This window comes from Choloepus didactylus, chromosome 3, assembly GCF_015220235.1.
Source record: "Choloepus didactylus isolate mChoDid1 chromosome 3, mChoDid1.pri, whole genome shotgun sequence".
Taxonomy (NCBI): domain Eukaryota; kingdom Metazoa; phylum Chordata; class Mammalia; order Pilosa; family Megalonychidae; genus Choloepus; species Choloepus didactylus.
In genome coordinates, this window is record NC_051309.1 from 206,177,195 (window position 1) to 206,202,300 (window position 25,106).

General features: G+C 36.8%; 1 protein-coding gene across 1 annotated transcript in view; it reads left to right on the forward strand.

Moving 5' to 3' along the window:
* The window catches only part of MTUS1 (microtubule associated scaffold protein 1), a 187,236-nt gene that overhangs the window by 117,547 nt on the left and 44,583 nt on the right, over positions 1–25,106 (forward strand).

The following is a 25,106-nucleotide window of genomic DNA, read 5'->3' on the forward strand; positions in this document are numbered from 1 at the left end:
TTCTGAACCATTATAAAGAATATTTTTTTCTGGTAGGCTAGTAAATAATAATCCTCAATATCTCCTTTCTCTACCATAGAGAAAAGCTGTTTGCATTAGGCATTTTCTCCTGTTAAGTTGTTGGATCAATTGTGCCTTAATTTCCAAAGCAAGTTTACATGTCAGTGACCCTTGACAAGATGAGGTTATCAGAATGACAAATTAACTCCGGATTAAGTGAGAAAAAAATGGGAAGCATGGATCAGGCCATGGTTTTATTTAGCAAAATCTTAAACCGTGCAGTAGAAATGGAGTTCTATAATGCTTGCCTCCAGTAGACTCTTAACATTTTAACATAATTTTAATTGATGCTCTAGTAATTACAGGGAGAAAAAGATATATTTTAAGGAGTCATCATTGAGAAATAATGTAGATTCTTTTATGTGTTCATGCATTTTCCCAAAATCATGCAAATGACTTTTCCAGGTTCTTCTACTTGTTGGTTAGCTGTCATCATGATCTAAGACTAACCTAGTGTGATGATCAGTCTGCTGAGGACAAGCCACCTCCAGTTGGCTTTTGGAGGAACAGCTTCGATGCTAAGAAATAGTTTTCAAATTGCCAGTGATTTGGGGTGGATAGTTTTACCTCTTTTCTGTGTAATTGAAAGGGTAGATCTCTAAGGCTTCTCTCTACTATAAAAGTCTGTGACTGTAAATCATCTTGATCTTCTTCATGTTCTGCTGGCAAACGGTCATATTTTAGATAATACAATAGACATTGATTGCCTCCACATGTAGACATGTTCTTCTGAGCATTGCCTATTTAAATTATTGGCTTTGAGATAATCTTTTCCAGCAACAAACAATGGTGAAGATTACAATTGGGGAATTTCATATCCTTTAGTTTTAGTAAAATTATCATTTATTTTAATGATAGTTTTCTAAATTCCAAAAAGTTTGCCATGTAGAGATTTAAAAATCATATATTAGTTTGTGTATGTGTGACTTTAAGTAAAATTCAGATAATGTTGTATTCTATTTTGTCACAACGTATAGTAATCACTTTTAATCACTTCCACATTTAGCATACACAGTAACTTTGGGATGCTTCTATATTACATTCATAAATGATTCTATGTTAAATATCTTTACAGTTAGCACTATCAAAGTTTGGGAAACTGTCTTGTGATAGGTTCTTTTTTTTTTTATTTTGTTTTTACTAAGATTTATTCACATACCGTACAATCATCCAAAGTAGATAATCCATTGATCACATTACCATCATATAATTGTTCATTCATCACCCTGGTCTATTTTTTTAAACATTTTCCTTGTACCAGAAAAAGTGAAAGCAAGAATAAAAAAAAAACAAGAGTAAAAACAGAACACCCAAATGGTCCCCCACCCCATTCTTCCTTTAGTTTTTTTTTTTTTTTAACTCGTTTTCCTACTCACTGTGATAGGTTCTTTAACCTCATATCAGTAAATCAAAACATATTTATAGTCACTTGACTCCAATAACTAAAATGCTTTTCAGTAATGTCATATTAGTTTACACTGTGACTAACAGTATAAAACAATGCTGGCTTCACCATACCCTGATCAACTTCTTGAGTAGTATTTTTAAAAGTATTGACTAACGTTATAGTTGAAAATGGCACATCATTGTTTTAGTTTAACCTTTAGTCAGGCATTTAAAATACAGTTCCATTATCTCATAAGACAGTGAGCAGAAAGACAGTGAACTTTCAAGGCATTGGATGTGGTCTTGCCACTTTCTATTTGTTTCCTGACCTTGGTGAATGTCTGAGCCTCGCCACGTCTCAAATTTCTTATCTGTAATATGGGGGTGATTTAGACCTCATAGAATTTTTGCATAAAAGGCTTTCAAATAATAACTGCTGCGGCTGCTAGGGATGATGGAGTTGATAATCCTTTCCGTTTTTTTTCTAATTCTGGTGGCTTATTTTTAGAGTCCTTTACCAGGAACTTGAATTATCTTGCACACCCTTGAAGCGAGCAGGAAAGAGCCCTTAATTTAAGAACCCTCCGATGGGCTCTAGCTGCTATAGTTTATTTCAATGTTTAGTACAAGATCTTCTGGTAAACACTAACTCTGAACAAAACTAATTTTACAGTTTATAAAGTGCGTGTCACACATACTGCAACATACTATTATTACCTTGGCTGTACCACACATTAAAGCTGTTTGGGATACCAAAGGCATCTGAGTTGTATTTATCCAGCACTCAGATTATGTTACACACGATCATCAGTTAGAGGTGCCGTGCCGTCTGCACTGGAAAGTGTAAAATACACGGCTCCTTCTGTACCCATTTACTACATACAGCATGGGAGGATAAGGTTGATTTTTTATATTCTTTTTTCCAAGTGTTGGAAAACGGTTGGGAGTTGCAAACCTACACAGATGTGGTGATGCTGAGGTTACCAAGGTTTCCTCCGGTAAGAGTAGAAATGAGGATTTCAGTGTTTGTTTATGATTATCATAAATTTCCTCATATAGTTAAATGGGGGTGGTGGAAAGGATAAATTATTTAGTAAATCTTGTTGGGACAATGGCTGTCCTTTTAGGAGGAGCTAGAGCCCCCACTTCACACAGTACATACATTTGTATTGCAGATGGATTAAAGTTTTAAATGCAAAAATTAAAATAACAAAAGAGCTGAGAATATAGTCTTGGATAGAAAAGCCCTTTCCAGGACATTGGTATAAAATAAAAGATTAGTTAAATTATAAAAGATTAATAATTATAATTAAAAGGGGAAGTTTTTTTTTTTTTTTTTTCATTTTATTGAGATATATTCACATACCACGCAGTCATACAAAACAAATCGTACTTTCGATTGTTTACAGTACCATTACATAGTGGTACATTCATCACCCAAATCAATCCCTGACACCTTCATTAGCACACACACAAAAATAACAAGAATAATAATTAGAGTGAAAAAGAGCAATTGAAGTAAAAAAGAACACTGGGTACCTTTGTCTGTTTGTTTCCTTCCCCTATTTTTCTACTCATCCATCCATAAACTAGACAAAGTGGAGTGTGGTCCTTATGGCTTTCCCAATCCCACTGTCACCCTTCACAAGCTACATTTTTATACAACTGTCTTCGAGATTCATGGGTTCTGGGTTGTAGTTTGATAGTTTCAGGTATCCACCACCAGCTACCCCAATTCTTTAGAACCTAAAAAGGGTTGTCTAAAGTGTGCGTAAGAGTGCCCACCAGAGTGACCTCTCGGCTCCTTTTGGAATCTCTCTGCCACTGAAGCTTATTTCATTTCCTTTCACATCCCCCTTTTGGTCAAGAAGACGCTCTCCGTCCCACGATGCCAGGTTCACATTCCTCCCCGGGAGTCATATTCCACGTTGCCAGGGAGATTCACTCCCCTGGGTGTCTGATCCCACGTAGGGGCGAGGGCAGTGATTTCACCTTTCAAGTTGGCTTAGCCAGAGAGAGAGGGCCACATCTGAGCAACAAAGAGGCATTCGGGAGGAAGCTCTTAGGCACAACCATAGGGAGGCCTAGCCTCTCCTTTGCAGCAACCGTCTTCCCAAGGGTAAAACCTGTGGTAGAGGGCTCAACCCATCAAACCACCAGTCCCAAAAGGGGAAGTTTTAAATTTCCCCTTTGTCATAAATATTATAAGCAATATTGATAAGCAAACAACAAACTGGGAGAACAGCAGCAACATGTTTGCTCTATATAGAGTTCTTTCAAATGAGCAAGATAAAAACAGCTCCACAATAGGAAAATAAATGCACTGACACCAAAGAAGAAATTTGGAGGGCTAAGTAACGTGAAAAAAATTCATAACATAGTTCCTTCCTATTTTTTAATGGTAATACCTGGTGTTGGCGAGTGACCGAGGAGCAGGCCTCATACATACTACTGAGGAACGATAAGTTGGAACAGCCTTTCTGGACTGCACTGTTGGGTGACATATAGCAAAAGCCTGGAGTTCACTTATCAGAATTGATCCTAGGGCAGTAAGTGTTATTTATTGCTTTTCAGAATTATTTAAAATGGAAAAAAAAAAAAGAACAGCCTGAGTATCTTATAGGGATCGTTTAAATTATGTTACATTCATTGACATTTTAATGTTATGTTAAGCCATTAACATAACAATATGGAGGGCTATTTAATCCCATGGAGATATAAATGTGTGAAAACTTTAGGTTTAATAAGTTTACTGAGTTTATATTAAGTTCACAAAACTGGCTTCAGAGCAGCATAATGTACAGGTAATTTAATTTTCTTTTTAAGAAATATTCTGCAGCGAACATGTATGTTTTTTGTTTATTTTTAAAAACAACACTGTAAATGAATAAAGAATTAATGCTTTTTAATTAAGCTCTTACTTTGGGAGACCAAAGAAATAAAGGGCATTGACACTGTTCTTAGAGAATTTATAACATGATGGGTGGATAGGGGTTGAAATTTTTTTAAATTATTTTATGGGAATTAAAAAAAAAAAGCCTTACTAAGGAACAGAATAGTATAGAAAAAGTGGAACTTCAGTTGAACCATCTGCAGTTTAATAGAGAATTGAACATATGACATTAAAGAATTTGGGAATAAAAGTGAAGAAAATGTGGTAGTTAGCATTGTTTTCATCAGGGAAAGTAAGGAGATAAATGGTAAGATTGAAATTCCTTTATATGGTTCTGCTGAGCTAGGTGAGCTAAAAATGCTTGAATCCTTGAACAGACCAGCTGGTTTAAGTTACTTGAACATATTAATCTTCCTGATTCTTTATGGTCATAAGCAACAACCAAATCAATCTCTTTTAAATGCGTTTCCTAGCATCTAAGCAACCCTACACAGTACAGGCTGGGTCATGCCCGGAATCGTAACATTGTTGTCTTCCAAAATCAAATCACTTTAAAAAAACAAACAACAAACAAACGTTTCTGCACAGGATGAAATGGAATTTGAGATACCTGTTGTTTGAGTGTCGACATGCCAAACATGTATCATCCATGTCGCATCTGCTTCTGTTTTTAAGCCCTACTAAAAGCTTTACATGATTATCTTTTCATTGTTTTTCTTTGTGTCATTAATAGAAACTCAGCTTATTTCATAGGCTTTTCATAAAGCTACTCTGAACTTGTTTTAGAATTTTTTTTCAGATTGTATGATATTTGTAAGAATTAATGGGAAAATACATAATTATGTAGCACAGAAAAAAATCATACATACCTCACCTAAAATTGCTGACATTTTAGTATATTTGCTTCTGTATTCTTTATTCTTTTTGCTTAACCTCGAGATCCTACCGTATATACAACTTTAAATCATAGTTTTGTTTTTCCATTTGCCATAACACAAGCTTTGCTCACTTGATAAAAATTCATCTTATACCCAATTTTTATAACTGTAAATCAGTCCATCTGAGGCACCAGAAGTTCCTTAATTTTTTCCCTACTCTCCTCAGTGACCCTTATTATATCAAGGTTTCTATCTCTTAAATCAAATTGTCTTTTAAAAAATTGATTGATACTTTATCTTATTTCATCTTATCTTTTCCTACCACCTTATATTTAGTATGGCTTTAGAAACCACAGATGGTGCACAAGTAATAAGAGCTGATCAAATAAAGAAGCAAAGAATCTCTTTGAACCAACTTTTTAATCTTTGCTTTTTCCCTCAAAAAGTATGTATTATAAAAATAGATGTGAACCTACAAGGAATGGTTATCTTGTTATTTAATTGAGTGAATATGTGTAAAGTATTTAAAACAGTGCTTGGCACATAGTAGATGGCTTTTTGTATTTGGCTATTAATGGATTGTAATTTGCTTTGGTGCCCTTGTGCTAGATTACCACTAGGGGGCAGACTATGTTTGGGAAAGAATTAAAACACAAGGAGCCAGTCTTTTCCATCTTCTTACTTTTGTGTATTGTAGTTATTTACTTTACTATCCAAATAAGAACCACTCCTTCTGACGCTTAATTTTTCCTTCTCACTGAAACTATATCTCTTTATTCATGCAGGAACTTGCAAAAGAAAGATCGTTGACAGCAATTTACTGTATGTGGTATATATTAATCACATTGATGTGAATATGATGAGTTGGAGACTATATTGCTAATTTCTTCCTTTGGGTAATCTTGGCTAAAGGATTTCTCCTTTGACCAGGCTAATCTAGAGTTTACTGTTATTTAACAGGCAAACAGAAACCTCCCTCTATTGGGATGGTATCATGCCCATTTTTAATAATATCAATATTTGTCTATCACTCTTTATAATTTTTATGCTAATTGGAATTTAAAGGGTCTTTTTTTTGGGGGGGGTGAGGTCATGGCATGTTTTTAAAATTCAGAATCTGGGAAAAAATAGGCCTTCTTTTAATATGACAGTACACTGTGATAATGTGAAAAGGCAACACCTAAATGTAGCTTTCTTTGACTGTAATTCCTTGATTATTTGTGCTTCAGTTGCCATGGGAGCAGTGTGTTTACAAGATCCATTGTCTGTATGAACAAATTGTAGCTTTCATATGCTAATCCTTTATTGGGTCTGTCTCTCTTGTTGACAACCTCTAAAAAGGCAGACTGGGGGTTTGAGTGAAGAGAAAAGGAATTGTTCAAAATTTCCTTTCCTGCTTATCTCCTCTACATCCTAAATGCTCTATAGAATTTCTAAAAGAATAACTGCTTCCTTTCCATTTAAATAGCATGTAATAGGGTTTTTATGAATAAATATTTTTTTTTTTGCATTTATTTCTGCTAGTCTAATTTTGTAGGAACTCTTGGAAACAAATTTAGATTTTTTCTTACAGATTGTTTTGTATTCTTTTTTTAAAATTAAAAAAGGTTTTGTCCTAGGAAAAGAGTTTAGGCTATTCGTGGCTAAATAGAATTAGCTTTAGATAAGTGAGATTGTTGCTGGTGTAATTTTCTTATACCCATTCCTTTATCTTCCAATTGCTTTTTCGTTTTTTGTCTTTTTGCCATCATATTTTAATGCACTTTTACAAACCATTCTAATAAAATAAAAATATAAAGGATACATATAACCTTTGCCTTCACTGCATTCCTAAACACAAAACATCACTGTAAGAGAACTCCTGATTTCCTATAAATGCACTTGATCAAGGAGTGCAAGCCTTAGAATACCTCTCTGATTTGCTAATTTATATTTCTCTGGGTCTATTCTATGACAGCTAGTAGAGAAATGGTGTTAATCTTTTACTATTGCTTATTAGATGAGGTCCTCAGCATATGAGTATTAAAGTTGAACTTTAACCTTTTGTCCATCTGTCATTAATATGTTATAGAAATGTTGCCCAAATTATTACTAGGAACATTTGTTCCTTAAAGTAATTTTTTTTTTTTTTACTTTATTCACAGGTTCAAGTTATTTATAGGTTTACATATATAATAGCTAAAAAAAATGCTCAGTGCTATGAATTCCAGTTATAAGTAACTGAAAATTTTTAAATCAGGACACAGTTTACTTGAATGAAATTTTAATTTTTTTCCTAATTACTAAATAAACATTAAGCACTTGTAGTAGTTAATTTCCCTTAAGGACCTTCCAAGTCAGGATCTGTGACATTATTGGTTGTTACATAAAGCTCAGAGGATCACCCAGTGTCTCCTCCCCTTTACCATCTCCACTGAGAACCCTTACATCCCGGAAAGCGTGCACAGTGTGATGTAATTCAGAGACTGCTCACCTCTCCATTAGCTGAGAGATTTTATTCCGAGGAAGAACATTGTTTTGGCAACATCTGGGAGTGAAAACGGAAGCCTGAAACACTTGGATAGCTCTGAGATTTTTTTTCTTTTGTGCATGTGGTGGAATGACATTTGCTATGTAGGCATGTTTTCTCTCTCTCTATTTCTTGGCCTCGAAGAGTGTTGAGTTTAAAAAGACAGGATGTAATAGTCCATGGAAGCTGTTTCTTCTGTTGAAATCTCTCCACCTGCTCTGAAGACATGTTGTTGTCTCCCAAATTCTCCTTATCTACCATTCATGTCCGACTGACTGCCAAAGGATTGCTTCGAAATCTTCGACTTCCTTCAGGGTTTAGAAAAAGCACTGTTATTTTTCATACAGGTTTGTCTTGCATAAATCTCTGTTTAGTGTTGCATGGGGGACATCTTGATTAACTGTGCAGATGTTTGTCAGAAATGTTCTAAAAAAAGGTATTTGAGGAAAGAAAGCTCTTAATAATCAGAGAACAAGGCTTAATTTGTAAAAATAAGCAGAGTTTTCTCTTTTGTTTCAGCCCAGGAATGTATAATCCTTGTGCTATTTGCAAGCAGACGTGTGTTCTGTTTGTGTTTATAGAATGCAGGATTGTTACTTCAGGGCTTCCTAGCTCTCTTTCTGACACAAACCAAATCTTTGGAAATCAACACCTGTTAACTTTATTTTATTTCAAATATTTTGAAACAGCGCTTAGGCAAATTAAGAATAATATTTCTCTTTCCTTTAAAGAAGGAGATAAAATGAGAGGGTTTCTGTAGTTTTTCATTATCTAGTTTCTCACTAAGATTGTAATAGATTATTTTAATGTACTAAAAGATTCAGTATTCCAAACATTTATGAAATAAATCATCCTGATAGTTGTGGAGAAGTGAACCACAAATTTAGCTTTCGAATCTTTATAGTGAAAATGTATGGAATTACAAAATACTGCCTCTGATGTTTATGTTTGTGACTGCTTTTTGTTTTTGGTGCCTAAGATGGAAATAAATTCATTGTATGTTTTAGGCTTATGTAAACCTGCCTGACCCCCATTAGGGAATTGGCTGCCCTTCTGTACTCCCTCTTGATCTAGATGATAATTACAACTATGGTAAATTAAGTTGATTTTATTCTGTAGAAACTAGGGCACGATTATATTTGCTTTTGACTGGTGTTAACTGTAATAGAATTGTTAGATCAGGATGTAAATAGAGGGTTTTTCCCCCCCTGTTTCATGGGCATGTCAGCCTTTATGTTTCTTGTTTTTGCTTGGCTCATCTCTGTCCCTAGTGATTTTTTTTCCCCCAGCTGATTTTAGTTTTCCTAGAGGCATCTCCCTTCTCTGTGGGAGAATTCTCATTTTTTTTCCAGCAACTCTTCATCATGTTTCACAACTCCCCTTGACTTACCACTTGACTCTGCCAGCATTTTCCTCCAATTCTGAGCTGACAATTGAAAGTAAATGAGGAAAACTAGGAGGAAACAGTGGCTCTTCCTCTACCACCTTAAATGCCCTTGTAATTCTTCCAAACTTAAAAAAATAAAAGTGAAAAAAATTGAAAGTAAGGTCCTATATTTGGAATAATTCGTATCATTTAAAACAGTTCCAAATAGCTTGTATGTGTATGTGTTTTTTTTTTTTTAAGAGAAGTTACAGTTTTACAGAAGAATCATGCAGAAAGTAGAGTTCCCGTTAGTGTGGTGCATTTGTTATGATTGATGAAAGAATATTATTATAATTGTGCTATTAATGATATAGTCCATAGTTTACATTAGAGTCCCTGTTTGTGTTATATGGTCCTATATGTGTTGTTTTTTGTTGGGTTTTTTTTTTTTTTTTTTCATTTTTATTGTAGTAATATATGCAACCTAAAATTTCTATCTTTAACCACATTCAAGTATAAATTCAGTGCTATTAATTCTTAACTAGTTTTTTTTTTTTTTAAATAATGTAATCCATGCTTCTAATTAAAAGAAAATCAAACGCTACAGAAGATTGTACAATTGCAGGTGAGCCTCTTTCTAACTCAGATGCCCTGCCTGTCTACGAAGGCTGCCACTCATGGCTGCTTGTATGACTTTCCGGTAATTTTCTAATCACATAGAAGAAGCCTATGCAAGTCTTACATATCGTCTTTGTTATATGCAAATGGAATCATACCATATATACTCGTGTAGACCTTGCTTTTTAAAGTTTATTTAACCTTAGGTTTTCATGGTAATATATTTTTCTCTCTCATTTTTTGAATAATCATGTAACATCCCATTTTGAGGTGAACCATGATATATTTAACTAGTCATCTGTTAGTGGACATTTATGTTGTTTGTAGTATTTTTTGTGAAGCAGATAGCTTTGCAAGGCAGCTTAAGCCAAAGAACCAAGGCTTTTATTACCAGATTTGGTTAACAGTGATGTTTTAGGCACATTATGTTTTCTGAATTTATATAAAAATATTTTGAAACACTTATGTGATTGACAATATTAATCATAATTTTTAGAGCTATTTGGATACTGAGAGGTGAACTAGTCTAACTCATTCTACACTGAAAGTTTGAGGGCTTGGAAAAGTTAATTGACCTGCCCAAGGATACACAGTAAATTGCAGAGATGAGACTAAAACCTGGGTCTTCTGTTTAAAATTTTTGGTTTACAGCTTTTCCTGGCTGCAGATTTTGCTGTAATTCTGTTAGATGTGGTAAATAGTAGTGATGGAAAAAGAGTCTTGTCTTGTGCTGATAGGGGTTGGGGGTGGGAGTTTAATTTAAGAATTATGTAAAGAATATAATTCTGCTTACTCCCAGGAAGTATTCTGTGAGCCTCAACCATATTACATAATTTCAATATGTAATTAAAGAAGAATCTTGTGGGCTTTAGCCATATTACATAATTTTAAGGCCTTAGAGATCTTGCAATGAAATGGATTTTAAAGCTCTCATGTTTATTCTTATTTGCATGAGCTGTAAGCCATAGCTTGTGTTGGTTCCTAGTAAAGGAAGGTAAAACTCTTAGTGGCAGTGGTGTTGGCCTGGATTCCATGAGTGCTAGGTTGTAACTTTGGTTATGCTGGTAACTAAGTGAATTATTTTGACCAGTTAAACTCATTGGGCTACAAAGTAAGCAAATTGGATGAGATGCTGTCCACAGTCTCTTCAACCTCAAATTCTGTGAATTTTCTGGTCTAGGTTAAGAAACCCTGGATGTATTACTGACACCTGAATATTCATCTCATCTAAACAAGTTCTCTCCTTGTCCTTACCTCCAAACTCAGTTTATACTCCTGAGTTATCATTTTCTGTTCATTACACCATGATTCTCCCTTAGCTGGTTTTTTAACCTCAGTCACCTTTAAATCATTATTCTTCCTCATTTGCAACTAATTTATTGCAAGATCCTGAGGACTCCTTCCTTTGAAATCTCTATTCATTTTTACCCCCTGCCACCCCCTAATTCAGGCTTTGTTATTAGGTGGAGACATTTGAAATTGCCGTCTGTATAAGGGGGAAAATAAAGGTTAAAAATTGACAATTTCGTATCATCCAACCTAATATTTTGGTCTGTTTGAAGAGCATCTTTGCCCTGCTTTTGAACTGTCTTTCATGTTGCAGGATTAATTCACTCACTTCATAAAGGAATATTTATTAGACATGTACTGTGTGCCAGGGACAATACTAGGTGCTGAAAATACAGCCAGGATTAAGTCAGGCATGGCCCCTCCGCTCCCACTGCACACAACTTAACAGAAGGAGACAGACATTGAACATCAGGTAACCGTGGTAGGGCTTGTGCCGGGCTCCCAGACAGCTCTTAGCAGGTGGTGCTAACTTTGTCTGGGTCTTCCAGAATAATTGTCATTTAAGCTTGGGACTCTGGGATGTGTGGAGTTAGCCAAGAAACAAAAAGCATTCCAGACAGAGAAAGCAACATGTAAAAGTTTGGAGGTAAGGGAGAGGATGACTCCTTCAAGGAAATGAGAGAGTTATAAAATGGCTGAACATAGACTGTGGCAAGAGGGGAGCTAGTGATGAGGCTGGCGATTACAGGAAGAAAGGAGCTAGTCAGGACAGGGCCCTGGGGAGCCGTTACACAGAGCACAGTACACTGCTCCTATATGGCTCCCGTTGACGGAGAATGGTATGGGATCCATCTGTAGCTTCCTCTGTACAAAGGGGCAAGAAGAAAAAGCGAATTTGTCAGAGTGTTGAGTGATGTTACAAGACGTAGGATATGGGTAAGATCTCAGGATCAGGGAAGTGCTATCATTTTCTAAGAAGCCAAAAGGACGTCTCAGGCTTGCCTAGTGCTGGCAGTGGCATTGCCAAAACATTCAGCTCAGCCTGTTTCAGAATTTTGCCTCAGCACACTAGCTCCAGTTTTATAATAAAAGTCAGTGGAGGGAAAGGGATTTACTAAGTAGAAATATTTCTTGTCACCAGCTTCATTAGAATTCAGTTTTTCTCCAAAGCGAAACACCTGTATTTCTTTTTTAAAAAGTGCCAATTTGAACCTCAAAAAGTTACATTCACTTTGACTCAAGTAAATAAAGGCAATGCACTGAACTAAGAATAGAATCCTTTTTGCTGGGCTAGTGAGATTAACAGTGATTACTGTAGCAAAGGGAAAGGTGTATATCTATGTATTGAGGAAGGGAAGGGGAAGTACTACTACCAAAACAAAATATTTTCACTTAAAATGTCACAAAAGAAAACCATTTTGACTGGGTATTAGTAAGAGGGAGGCAGAATGTGAATAATTTGTTTCATTAGAATGAAATTCATCAAATTATGTTCTTGTGTTTGGTATTCATTTTTGAATAATGAATTAAAAGGACTACTTTCAGCTACAAGTAACAGACAACTAAGTAGCTAATTTGTTTCACCTAAGAAGCCATTGTTAGGTAGCAGCTGTGATGTTGTTCAGTGGCATCTTTCAGGACTCGGCAAAGTCGGAATCCGTGTTAAGTTCTTAGCCTCTGTGTCTTGGTTGTTGCCTCATGATCTCACAATGGTTGTTCTAGCCAGTAAGAAAAAGAGATGGGGAAAAGGTGGTGCCAAAACTTAGCCTTGCATCTCTCTTGCTCATCTCTGTCACATGGCTATCTCTAGCTTCAAGGGAGGCTGGGGAATTGAGTATTTGGGCTTCTCCAGTATCTGTAGTACAGGCAGATAAAAGGGGTTAGAGCCACATTATGGTATCTGCCAAAGAGGAAGCAAAATAGTTATTTCTCAAAAGCTGATATTGACGCCTCATGTATGAGGCGAGTATATTATGTAACAAGCAGAATCTTACAACAGACCCTGCTCTTCTTTCTGTAATGAAACGAAAGTTTTGTTTTTTTTTTTTTTTTGGTAGTGATTACCTATTTTGTAATTATTTTAACTAAATGCTTTCAAGTGTTTTTGTTTGGATGTATGAAAAAGACTAATATTTGACTTTGATTTCTTAGATTAAGTAATTACTTCAGTTATATAATACTTATATTGAGAAAGAATGTTCTCAACTTTAAATGTATCTTGTATATATTTAAAATGTATTAATGAAAGAAGGTTAATGTTGTATTAATAGTCTGTTTATGGTGGGTAGTCAGTTATGCATTGTTGAGGTGACAATAAGTAAACTTGAGTTTCTCTTGTGTTTCTCTCTCACACTACAAAATATAGGAGTCAGTGAAGCCATTTTAGAAAACTTCCATTAAAAACCAATATATAGAGGCGGGGCAAGATGGCAGACTGGTGAGCTGTATGTTTTAGTTACTCCTCCAGGAAAGTAGGTAAAAAGCCAGGAACTGCGTGGACTGGACACCACAGAGCAATCTGTCTTTGGGCATACTTCATACAACACTCATGAAAACGTGGAACTGCTGAGATCAGCGAAATCTGTAAGTTTTTGCGGCCAGGGGACCCGCGCCCCTCCCTGCCAGGCTCAGTCCTGGGGGAGGAGGGGCTGTCAGCTCCAGGAAGGAGAAGGGAGAATTGCAGTGGCTGCTCTCATCGGAAACTCATTCTACTGATTCAAACTCCAACCATAGATAGACTGAGGCCAGACACCAGAGACTCTGAGAGCAGCCAGCCCAGCAGAGAGGAGACGGGCATAGAAGGAAAACAACACGAGAAGCTCCAAAGTAAAAGCAGAGGATTTTTGGAGTTCTGGTGAACACAGAAAGGGGAAGGGCGGAGATCAGGCCTTGAGGCGCATATGCAAATCCCGAAGCAAGGCTGATCTCTCTGCCCAGGGCACCTTTCCTTAATGGCCCTGGTTGCTTTGTCTATTAGCATTTCAATAACCCATTAGATCTCTGAGGAGGGCCGTTTTTTTTTTTTGTTTTTTTTTTTTTAAATCCTTTTTGCTTTTTCTAAAACAATTACTCTAAGAAGCTCAATACAGAAAGCTTCAAAGAATTGAAATTTGGGCACGTCAAGTCAAGAGCAGAAATAAGAGAGCTCTGAGACAAAAGGCAATAATCCAGTGGCTGAGAAAATTCACTAAACAACACAACTTCCCAAGAAAAGGGGGGTGTCCGCTCACAGCCACCATCCTGGTGGACAGGAAACACTCCTGCCCATCACCAGTCCCATAGCCCAGAGCTGCCCCAGACAACCCAGTGTGACGGAAGTGCTTCAAATAACAGGCACACACCACAAAACTGGGCGTGGACATTAGCCTTCCCTGCAACCTCAGCTGAATGTCCCAGAGCTGGGAAGGGGGAGCAGTGTGAATTAACAGAGCCCCATTCAGCCATCATTTGAGCAGACTGGGAGCCTCCCAACACAGCCCAGCAGCCCAGAACTGCCCTGGGGGGACGGCACTCACCTGTGACATAGCACAGTCATCCCTCAACAGAGGACCCGGGGTGCACAGCCTGGAAGAGGGGCCCACTTGCAAGTCTCAGGAGCCATACGCCAATACCAAAGACTTGTGGGTCAGTGGCAGAGACAAACTGTGGCAGGACTGAACTGAAGGATTAGACTATTGCAGTAGCTTTAAAACTCTAGGATCATCAGGGAGATTTGATTGTTAGGGCCACCCCCCCCTCCCCGACTGCCCAGAAACACGCCCCACATACAGGGCAGGCAACACCAACTACACACGCAAGCTTGGGACACCAATTGGGCCCCACAAGACTCACTCCCCCACTCACCAAAAAGGCTAAGCAGGGGAGATCTGGCTTGTGGAGAACAGGTGGCTCGTGGACGCCACCTGCTGGTTAGTTAGAGAAAGTGTACTCCACGAAGCTGTACATCTGATAAACTAGAGATAAGGACTTCAACTGGTCTACAAACCCTAAAAGAACCCTATCAAGGACAGCAAATGCCACGAGGCCAAAAACAACAGAAAATTATAAAGCATATGAAAAAACCAGACGATATGGATAACCCAAGCCCAAGCACCCAAATCAAAAGACCAGAAGAGACACACCTAGAGCAGCTACTCAAAGAACTAAAGATGAACAATGAGACCCTAGTACGGGATATGAAGGAAATCAAGAAGACCCTAGAAGAGCATAAAGAAGACATTGCAAGACTAAATAAAAAAATGGATGATCTTATGGAAATTAAAGAAACTGTTGACCAAATTAAAAAGATTCTGGACACTCATAGTACAAGACTAGAGGAAGTTGAACAACGAATCAGTGACCTGGAAGATGACAGAATGGAAAATGAAAGCATAAAAGAAAGAATGGGGAAAAAAATTGAAAAACTCGAAATGGACCTCAGGGATATGATAGATAATATGAAGCTTCCGAATATAAGACTCATTGGTGTCCCAGAAGGGGAAGAAAAGGGTAAAGGTCTAGGAAGAGTATTCAAAGAAATTGTTGGGGAAAACTTCCCAAATCTTCTAAACAACATAAATACACAAATCATAAATGCTCAGCGAACTCCAAATAGAATAAATCCAAAAAAACCCACTCCGAGACATATACTGATCACACTGTCAAACATAGAAGAGAAGGAGCAAGTTCTGAAAGCAGCAAGAGAAAAGCAATTCACCACATACAAAGGAAACAGCATAAGACTAAGTAGTGACTACTCAGCAGCCACCATGGAGGCGAGAAGGCAATGGCACGATATATTTAAAATTCTGAGAGAGAGGAATTTCCAGCCAAGAATACTTTATCCAGCAAAGCTCTCCTTCAAATTTGAGGGAGAGCTTAAATTTTTCACAGACAAAGAAATGCTGAGAGAATTTGCTAACAAGAGACCTGCCCTACTGGAGATACTAAAGGGAGCCCTACAGACAGAGAAACAAAGACAGGACAGAGAGACTTGGAGAAAGGTTCAGTACTAAAGAGATTCGGTATGGGTACAATAAAGGATATTAATAGAGAGAGGGAAAATATGGCAAACATAATCCAAAGGATAAGATGGCCGATTCAAGAAATGCCTTCACGGTTTTAACGTTGAATGTAAATGGATTAAACTCCCCAATTAAAAGATATAGATTCGCAGAATGGATCAAAAAAAATGAACCATCAATATGTTGCATACAAGAGACTCATCTTAGACACAGGGACACAAAGAAATTGAAAGTGAAAGGATGGAAGAAAATATTTCATGCAAGCTACAGCCAAAAGAAAGCAGGTGTAGCAATATTAATCTCAGATAAAATAGACTTCAAATGCAGGGATGTCTTGAGAGACAAAGAAGGCCACTACATACTAATAAAAGGGGCAATTCAGCAAGAAGAAATAACAATCGTAAATGTCTATGCACCCAATCAAGGTGCCACAAAATACATGAGAGAAACATTGGCAAAACTAAAGGAAGCAATTGATGTTTCCACAATAATTGTGGGAGACTTCAACACATCACTCTCTCCTATAGATAGATCAACCAGACAGAAGACCAATAAGGAAATTGAAAACCTAAACAATCTGATAAATGAATTAGATTTAACAGACATCTACAGGACATTACATCCCAAATCACCAGGATACACATACTTTTCTAGTGCTCACGGAACTTTCTCCAGAATAGATCATATGCTGGGACATAAAACAAGCCTCAATAAATTTAAAAAGATTGAAATTATTCAAAGCACATTCTCTGACCACAATGGAATACAATTAGAAGTCAATAACCATCAGAGACTTAGAAAATTCACAAATACCTGGAGGTTAAACAACACACTCCTAAACAATCAGTGGGTTAAAGAAGAAATAGCAAGAGAAATTGCTAAATATATAGAGACGAATGAAAATGAGAACACAACATACCAAAACCTATGGGATGCAGCAAAAGCAGTGCTAAGGGGGAAATTTATAGCACTAAACGCATATATTAAAAAGGAAGAAAGAGCCAAAATCAAAGAACTAATGGATCAACTGAAGAAGCTAGAAAATGAACAGCAAACCAATCCTAAACCAAGTAGAAGAAAAGAAATAACAAGGATTAAAGCAGAAATAAATGACATAGAGAACAAAAAAACAATAGAAAGGATAAATATCACCAAAAGTTGGTTCTTTGAGAAGATCAACAAGATTGACAAGCCCCTAGCTAGACTGACAAAATCAAAAAGAGAGAAGACCCATATAAACAAAATAATGAATGAAAAAGGTGACATAACTGCAGATCCTGAAGAAATTAAAAAAATTATAAGAGGATATTATGAACAACTGTATGGCAACAAACTGGATAATGTAGAAGAAATGGACAATTTCCTGGAAACATATGAACAACCTAGACTGACCAGAGAAGAAATAGAAGACCTCAACCAACCCATCACAAGCAAAGAGATCCAATCAGTCATCAAAAATCTTCCCACAAATAAATGCCCAGGGCCAGATGGCTTCACAGGGGAATTCTACCAAACTTTCCAGAAAGAACTGACACCAATCTTACTCAAACTCTTTCAAAACATTGAAGAAAATGGAACACTACCTAACTCATTTTATGAAGCTAACATCAATCTAATACCAAAACCAGGCAAAGATGCTACAAAAAAGGAAAACTACCGGCCAATCTCCCTAATGAATATAGATGCAAAAATCCTCAACAAAATACTTGCAAATCGAATCCAAAGACACATTAAAAAAATCATACACCATGACCAAGTGGGGTTCATTCCAGGCATGCAAGGATGGTTCAACATCAGAAAAACAATCAATGTATTACAACACATTAAAAACTCGAAAGGGAAAAATCAATTGATCATCTCAATAGATGCTGAAAAAGCATTTGACAAAATCCAACATCCCTTTTTGATAAAAACACTTCAAAAGGTAGGAATTGAAGGAAACTTCCTCAACATGATAAAGAGCATATATGAAAAACCCACAGCCAGCATAGTACTCAATGGTGAGAGACTGAAAGCCTTCCCTCTAAGATCAGGAACAAGACAAGGATGCCCGCTGTCACCACTGTTATTCAACATTGTGCTGGAAGTGCTAGCCAGGGCAATCCGGCAAGACAAAGAAATAAAAGGCATCCAAATTGGAAAAGAAGAAGTAAAACTGTCATTGTTTGCAGATGATATGATCTTATATCTAGAAAACCCTGAGAAATCAACGATACACCTACTAGAGCTAATAAACAAATTTAGCAAAGTAGCGGGATACAAGATTAATGCACATAAGTCAGTAATGTTTCTATATGCTAGAAATGAACAAACTGAAGAGACACTCAAGAAAAAGATACCATTTTCAATAGCAACTAAAAAAATCAAGTACCTAGGAATCAACTTAACCAAAGATGTAAAAGACCTATACAAAGAAAACTACATAACTCTACTAAAAGAAATAGAAGGGGACCTTAAAAGATGGAAAAATATTCCATGTTCATGGATAGGAAGGCTAAATGTCATTAAGATGTCAATTCTACCCAAACTCATCTACAGATTCAATGCAATCCCAATCAAAATTCCAACAACCTACTTTGCAGACTTGGAAAAGCTAGTTATCAAATTTATTTGGAAAGGGAAGATGCCTCGAATTGCTAAAGACACTCTAAAAAAGAAAAACGAAGTGGGAGGACTTACACTCCCTGACTTTGAAGCTTATTATAAAGCCACAGTTGCCAAGACAGCATGGTACTGGCACAAAGATAGACATATAGATCAATGGAATCGAATTGAGAATTCAGAGATAGACCCTCAGATCTATGGCCGACTGATCTTTGATAAGGCCCCCAAAGTCACCGAACTGAGCCATAATGGTCTTTTCAACAAATGGGGCTGGGAGAGTTGGATATCCATATCCAAAAGAATGAAAGAGGACCCCTACCTCACCCCCTACACAAAAATTAACTCAAAATGGACCAAAGATCTCAATATAAAAGAAAGTACCATAAAACTCCTAGAAGATAATGTAGGAAAACATCTTCAAGACCTTGTATTAGGAGGCCACTTCCTAGACTTTACACCCAAAGCACAAGCAACAAAAGAGAAAATAGATAAATGGGAACTCCTCAAGCTTAGAAGTTTCTGCACCTCAAAGGAATTTCTCAAAAAGGTAAAGAGGCAGCCAACTCAATGGGAAAAAATTTTTGGAAACCATGTATCTGACAAAAGACTGATATCTTGCATATACAAAGAAATCCTACAACTCAATGACAATAGTACAGACAGCCCAATTATAAAATGGGCAAAAGATATGAAAAGACAGTTCTCTGAAGAGGAAATACAAATGACCAAGAAACACATGAAAAAATGTTCAGCTTCACTAGCTATTAGAGAGATGCAAATTAAGACCACAATGAGATACCATCTAACACCGGTTAGAATGGCTGCCATTAAACAAACAGGAAACTACAAATGCTGGAGGGGATGTGGAGAAATTGGAACTCTTATTCATTGTTGGTGGGACTGTATAATGGTTCAGCCACTCTGGAAGTCAGTCTGGCAGTTCCTTAGAAAACTAGATATAGAGCTACCATTCGATCCAGCGATTGCACTCCTCGGTATATACCCGGAAGATCGGAAAGCAGTGACACGAACAGATATCTGCACGCCAATGTTCATAGCAGCATTATTCACAATTGCCAAGAGATGGAAACAACCCAAATGTCCTTCAACAGATGAGTGGATAAATAAAATGTGGTATATACACACGATGGAATACTACGCGGCAGTAAGAAGGAACGATCTGGTGAAACATATGACAACATGGATGAACCTTGAAGACATAATGCTGAGCGAAATAAGCCAGGCACAAAAAGAGAAATATTATATGCTACCACTAATGTGAACTTTGAAAAATGTAAAACAAATGGTTTATAATGTAGAATGTAGGGGAACTAGCAGTAGAGAGCAATTAAGGAAGGGGGAACAATAATCCAGGAAGAACAGATAAGCTATTTAACGTTCTGGGGATGCCCAGAAATGACTATGGTCTGTTAATTTCTGATGGTTGTAGTAGGAACAAGTTCACTGAAATGTTGCTATATTATGTAACTTTCTTGGGGTAAAGTAGGAACATGTTGGAAGTTAAGCAGTTATCTTAGGTTAGTTGTCTTTTTCTTACTCCCTTGCTATGGTCTCTTTGAAATGCTCTTTTATTGTATGTTTGTTTTCTTTTTAACTTTTTTTTTCATACAGGTGATTTGAAAAAAGAAGGGAAAGTTAAAAAAAAAAAAAAAAAAAAAAAAAAAAAAGAAAAAAGACAAACAAGGGGAAAAAAAAAAAAAAAAAAAGATGTAGTGCCCCCTTGAGGAGCCTGTGGAGAATGCAGGGGTATTCGCCTACCCCACCTCCATGGTTGCTAACATGACCACAGACATAGGGGACTGGTGGTTTGATGGGTTGAGCCCTCTACCATAAGTTTTACCCTTGGGAAGACGGTTGCTGCAAAGGAGAGGCTAGGCCTCCCTGTATTTGTGCCTAAGAGTCTCCTCCTGAATGCCTCTTTGTTGCTCAGATGTGGCCCTCTCTCTCTGGCTAAGCCAACTTGAAAGGTGAAATCACTGCCCTCCCCCCTACGTGGGATCAGACACCCAGGGAAGTGAATCTCCCTGGCAACGTGGAATATGACTCCCGGGGAGGAATGTAGACCCGGCATCGTGGGACGGAGAACATCTTCTTGACCAAAAGGGGGATATGAAAGGAAATGAAATAAGCTTCAGTGGCAGAGAGATTCCAAAACGAGCCGAGAGATCACTCTGGTGGGCACTCTTACGCACACTTTAGACAACCTTTTTTAGGTTCTAAAGAATTGGGGTAACTGGTGGTGGATACCTGAAACTATTAAACTACAACCCAGAACCCATGAATCTCGAAGACAGTTGTATAAAAATGTAGCTTATGAGGGGTGACAGTGGGATTGGGAATGCCATAAGGACCAAACTCCACTTTGTCTAGTTTATGGATGGATGTGTAGAAAAGTAGGGGAAGCAAACAAACAGACAAAGGTACCCAGTGTTCTTTTTTACTTCAATTGCTCTTTTTCACTCTAATTATTATTATTCTTATTTTTGTGTGTGTGCTAATGAAGGTGTCAGGGATTGATTTAGGTGATGAATGTACAACTATGTAATGGTACTGTAAACAATCGAAAGTACAATTTGTTTTGTATGACTGCGTGGTATGTGAATATATCTCAATAAAATGATGATTAAAAAAAAAAAAAAAAAAAAAACCAATATATATTAGAATGTGTGTGTAAAGATGAAAAATTCAACCATTCATAGAATACAAAAGAAATCAAAAGAACTAAATTCAAGAATAACATGAGAGGTTTAGCTTTCCACCGCCCCTTTGTTATCTTACTATGAATCTAGAGTTCTTTTTGGGTTTCTTGAGAGCAGTCCTGAAAATTTTGATGGTGTCTTGCCACATTGTTAGCATTTACTAACAATTGGTGGTATTAATGGCATTATGCTAAAAACATTTTGACATAAGCTCTTGTCACTCCGGAGGTCTTGTAGCCATGGTTTTGCTGTGACATGAAAATATGCCCTTTCATAGTTATGCATTCTATTTAAGAAGGTGGTGAAGTGTTAAATGAATTTTCATTCATAATAGATATTTTGATGAGAAGTTTTTAAAAGTTAGGTGTTTTAAGAGACAAATAGTTTTACCCAGTACACCTTAAACTACAGGATTCATTTAGCAAAAGTTTTACTGCACTAAAGTGTGCTTTATTGTAATTCGTAGGTTCACACAATAATGAAATGTAAATCATAAATTATAATTCAGGGTTTGATTCAGGATAGGAAATGTGGCAGTGTTTTTCATGAGGAAAAAAATGGAAAAATATGGCAGGATGTACTGTATGTAGTAAATGCTTATTTAATTAGACAATTGGAATATTCTGGTTGAGTTTGGTTAGTAGAGAATTACGCTATAAATGAAACAATATGCATTTTGATCCCTTTTAGCTCTAAAGCATTTTTAGAACTAAATACTATTGTTATTAGCATATGCACATTGCTTGTTTTCATAGGTAAAAAGACAACAGGTGTGGTTTTATTTGTATTGAACATCATTTTTCTGTATTTGTCTTAGGTGATACTTCAGATTATTTTAGCACCTGAGGGTCCTTTTTACAGAATCAACATAAGCAATTCTATAGCTCTGGGGAAAATTAAAGCTAGCAGAGCTTGCCTTTGGGTGAGAGATTTGCCTTTTACCTATTGCTCCTGGGTCACCTGGGATTTAGTTAGGCACCTCTCTTTTAAATTGCTTTTCTCTTAACAGGTTAGTATTTTGAAAATGAGATTCTTTATATTCATTGTTTGTATTATAGACATTCCTAATGCTGAATATGTTTTTAATTAATTGTTTTAATTTGTGTCTCTATTGTAAGATAGTGTATTGTCCTTAATTCACAATAATGAGAATTTTGATCGACATTGGTGCCTTTTTGAGATTTTTCCCCCGACTCAGTTCTTATGTCTCAGGCATCTGGATTCAGCCCTGCTGCTTTTCTGGGCCTTGCTTAACAAAGGACATGGGATTGCAACATGGCTGGGAGGGTTAGGGACCTCATCTTGAGACATGGAGCATGGCCTCACTGGCACAGCAGTGACATCGGCTGAGCTGGCTTAGGATATAATGTACAGCATTCAAAATTATAAAATAATAAAAGTGCTAGAGGCAGGCACTGCAGGAAAAGGAGCCTTGCAGAGTTTTTCTTCTCATTTTGGGCTCAGTTCTTAGCAGTAGCAGAATGCCATTCTGGGTACCATGTTCTTCCATGTGTTAAATTAAAAAGGATGCCCTGTTGATGCATGTTGTCATTACTGAAATAAAAACCCATTTGGTATAAACAGGCAATGTAATATGAAGCAGTTTTGTAGATACCTGCTAAACTCGGTAAAATCAAGGAACAGAGATCCATATGAAGACTAGTATTTAATATTTTAGGAAAATATTCTCTAATTTTTATAATAGTAAAGGAAAAAAGCCATTGTAAGTGATTGCTGTCTTGTGAAAGAGCACCTCATTTATAACAGTGGGAACTTTGTGGATATATATGTTATCCCTTTCCTTATGTTCTGAGAGAAGGCCTATCCATTAGATTTGAAGCGGTTTAACAAAAGATACATGTTCCTTTATACGTTGAAGTTAAAATTGAGACTTTTTTTCTATCAAGATTAATGCTTTAATGAATTTTTTATTAGATAATTAGAATAAAAATAATTTCATTTAGTACCTTCAAACTAGTCAACATGACAGTCCTAAAATTGCTTCTTGTAAATGTTTTGTATGTGTTCCTTTTTATGGTATGCTCTTTTAGGCCTGAATCAAGTCCATAAACTTCATATGTGAAGATGAACTTTTAGATTATTTAGAAAGCCCATCTAATTGAGGGAGGTCACACCTTCTTACAAGTACTTCTATATGTCAGCATCTAATAGGGAGTGAATTTTTATTAAGTTTTATTCATAGTTAATAGTTTATTTTAGGTGCATGAGAAGATGAGAAATCTGCTTTGTTCCTGCCAGCTACATGGAAAATGTTTAAGGTCAACTTTGGACTATCTTTTGTTTGTTGGTTGGTTGTTTTTTCCCCCCTGGGAATATCATGTAAGCATAATTATCCTGAAACAAGTTTTTGTAGAATATACCTTTTATTCTCTAACTTGCTTTTAAAATAATAAAAAAGCCCTTTTACATATAATACAATCCATTGCAACAAATTTTAACAATAGAGTAAGGAAAAAATTTTAAATGTTAAGGTGTCTCAAAGTCTCCTCAGATAATTGGATTGGGTAATCTAAAAAGTCAAAGCACTGTGCTTGCTAAGTTTGAAGTGTTCAATATTAAGTAAATGCCATATCTGCCTAGAAATAGAAAAATATTGAATGTGGCTCCAAAATTACAATTACTGTTAACTCTTTCAAAGTAAACAAATAATGAAAGAATCACTAGAAGGCTTTATACAATTTTAGACTAATAATTGGCAACATGAATGATAATATTTTAAAGTATTTTGCTAAGATTCTCCGGGTCACCACAGGTTCACTGTTAAATTCATACAATAGAAAGTGTGTGTTAATACTCTTGTGTGTTAGAAGACGTATTCTGGATAATGGGAAATAAAGAGCTGATTGTGCCTCACAAAAATTAAACGGCAGGTGATTAAATTTGGAAATCATATGGAGCAGGTGAGTTTAGAATAGACTATTTTTGGAGAATGAAGACCAGAGTGTTAGAAAATGATATGACACTATTCCAGTTTGCTAATGCTGCCATTATGCAAAATACCAGAAATGGAATGGCTTTTATAAAAGGGATTTATTTGGTTACAAATTTATAGACCTAAGGTTATGAAAGTGTCCAAACCAAGTGTCCAAGAAGAGGATACCTTCACTGAAGAACAGCCAATGGTGTCTGGAACACCTCTGTCAACTGAGAAGGCTCGTGGCTGGTGTCTGTTGGTCCTTTGTTCCTGGGTTCTGGTTTCAAAATGGCATTCTCCAAAATGTCTCTGGGCTTCTGTCTTGGCTCATCTCTCCCAGCTCCTCTACATCCTTTCTTCTTTCTCCTAGGGCATTTCTCTGTAAGTGTTTGGGGGTCCTCTCCTTTATTCTCTGGGGCAAACTCTGGGCTTCATCTCTTAGCTTAGCATCTCCAAATGTCCTTCTGTCTGCATCTCCAAGTGTCTTCCAAGTGTCAGCAAGTGTCTGGGTCTGTGTCAGCTCTTAGCTTCTCTCTTAAACACTCCATTGAACTAATCAAGACCCATCCTGAGTGGGTGGGGTCACACCTCCATGGAAATGATTTAATCAGAGTTCCACCCTAATCAACAGACTAGTCGGTCTGCCTCATAAGATTGCATTAAAGAACGTGGCTTTGGGGGGTTATAATATATCCAAACTGACACAAACATCTTTCTCAACATGTCTCTCCCAAACTCCCCTCCCCACAGTCTCTGCCCTCCCCCTCCCTCCCCCGTGCTGATCTACTTGTCATGTTATTTCCTACCTGGAAACCTGTGACTCATCCTGGATTCCTCTTGATCC